Here is a 2535-nt window from a genome sequence, read left to right on the forward strand (position 1 = left end):
TGTTCACCATAGTTGTTGAAGTAAGATTTCCTTGATAGTTTTTTCTCTTCACGTCAATATATTATCTTGTGATGACCTTCCCTAATGTGGTCCTCGATGGCCCTTTTTGATTGTTGTTTGCACTAATCTTGTTGGATTGTTGTGTAGACCTTTGAGAAACAAATTGGACATGCTAAAGGGTTTTACCATCAATTCCTACTTAAGACCATTTTAAAAAAAAACAAATCTTGAGCTCTTTATTCAATGGACGAAGAGACAAGATATGTCTTCAATATTTAGTGTTCAACAGATTTCCAAGTTCATATGTAACCCACAGATACTTTGCTCAGCTAAGTTCATATATGCTAGAATTAGACTAGGCCTTGCTTGAAACATTTTGGACCTTGCTAGGCTACCAAGTTTATTTCAGTGGTTTTGTGATGACCTTGTAAAATTTTGTGATGACATTTTGGACCTTGCTAGGCTACCATTCTTCTGAAATTTCTAAGGTTTCTTTGGACCTTGCTTGTTGTATTTGTATTGCTTAGACTATTCTCAATTGTATTTGTAACATAAAAATTTAGCTCAAATCTTAGACTATTCTCAGTTATATTTATTTTATATATTTTTATATTAGATTGGTGACATTGGTTGTTAATGTGATTTAGATAAACATGGCACGACCACCGATTAACTATAGAAGACGTAGATTAATGTGGACTTTGTGGAATATGAATGCAATGCTCATGGTTTGTTTGGTTGTCGTACTTTATCAAATTGCAATATTTGCATATCGTCGAAGTAGGATTCGTCAAATAAAAAGTAGGGAGGACAAGATATGGCAACCGATCCTCTTGGAAAACAATTAAATTGGATCCTCTTTGGCATTAATAAGATGTTTACAAGATATGGCAACCGATCCTCTTTGGAAAACAGATGGTGGGTTCAAGAATAACTACATGGTCGAGATAAGAAAGATTATGATCTAAAAGTTACCAACTTTCACAAAATCTGTCAGTCACATTGAATCTAGGATTAAAATCTTAAAAAGAAAATTCCACGCTATCAATGAAATGTGCAGGCAAAGTGGTTGTACTTGGAATGATATTGAAAAGAAGATAGCTTGTGAAGAAACATGGTATCTTGAATGGATTAAGGTATGCGTATTAGTCATTATTGGTTTTTATTCAAATTATAATGTCGTTTGTTGTGGTAACTTCCTTGACTTTGTTAAGTTGATTGTTATGTTTTTTTCGGACAGAATCACAATGACGCCAAAAGTCTCTATAATGTATCATTCCCTTATTTTTCGGAGTTAGAGATGGTATATGGCAAAGACAGAGCAATAGGCCTTGTTGCGGAAGATCCTATGATGGCTGCACAAAACATCACTGATGTGGATGCTGAGTTGAGCATATCGGATGATAATTCACTTGCCGAAAAAGGAGTTGAAGTTGATTCGATGCCAAATCAACAACCTTCTGTCACATCAAAGGCATCTCACTCTAAGGAGAAAAAGAAATCATCAACTGATAATGTTAAAAAAGTTTCGAAGAGGGCAAAGACTTCAACTGTGCAAAATGTTGATTCTGACTTCAAGTTACTCAGTGATCGAGTTGAGGGATTTATGCAAACTGTTAGCTCACACCTTGAGTCAATGTCATCTTGGGTTCAAGGTAAATCCTCAAAAATGCCACAAGTTCTTGAGATATTGGATAAGTATGGGTTCGTTGGTAAGAACAAGTACAAGGCTGCTCAAGTTATTTGTGAAGATTCTGTGAAAGTTGAGTTATTGTTCAGTTTGGATTCATCTGAAATTGAAGATTTTGTGCTCAGTTGTTTAGAATAGTATGCTTGTGATGTTGTGTTTGATGACTACAGTTTTGCTTCTCTCACTTTTGGTATTGTGGTAGTTGTTTTGATCATGTAAGACAATTGTTTAGAAGATTCTGTGAAGGTTGAGTTATTGTTCAGTTTGGATTCATCTGAAATTGAAGATTTTGTGCTCAGTTGTTTAGAATAGTATGCTTGTGATGTTGTGTTTGATGAAAATTTTCAAGTGTGCGGAACATGAAGCAAGATTTTTTATCGGTTCGGATTTTATAAAGAAATCGATGGGTTCTTTATAATAAACCTTGGAATTGCTCAGTTGCTTATGTTTGTGATGTTGGGTTTGATGAATACATTTTTGCTTCTTTCACTTTTGATATTGTGGTAGTTATTTTGATTATGTAAGACGATTGTATTTTGGACGATGATTTATTATGGACAATTATGCCTTTTGTACGTTGGGATGAAAGAAAAATATTCATCATATTGTATTTTTTTAAATAAAATGGTTTTGTCTATGACTCTATATGATTACTTTTGTCTTTTACATATAAGGGTAAAATGGGAATTTTGACTGATTCTCATTCCATAATTTACGCCAAACCAAACAACATTAATGGGAATAATACCCATTCCAGTATCTATACCAAGCACCTAAAAATACGGTAATCATTCCCATTGCCATTAACCCCTCAATCAAAATCATTATCATTCCCATTACCGAAT

At 34.0% G+C, this 2535-nt stretch overlaps 1 pseudogene; it reads left to right on the forward strand.

Moving 5' to 3' along the window:
• The first annotated feature begins 872 nt into the window (after positions 1-872).
• LOC141816031 (uncharacterized) lies at positions 873-1936 on the forward strand (annotated as a pseudogene).
• The last annotated feature ends 599 nt before the right edge of the window (positions 1937-2535 follow it).

The sequence above is a fragment of the Curcuma longa genome, chromosome 2 (assembly GCF_044706935.1).
Source record: "Curcuma longa cultivar G26 ecotype Majalengka, Jawa Barat chromosome 2, ITB_CL_G26_1.1, whole genome shotgun sequence".
Classification (NCBI taxonomy): domain Eukaryota; kingdom Viridiplantae; phylum Streptophyta; class Magnoliopsida; order Zingiberales; family Zingiberaceae; genus Curcuma; species Curcuma longa.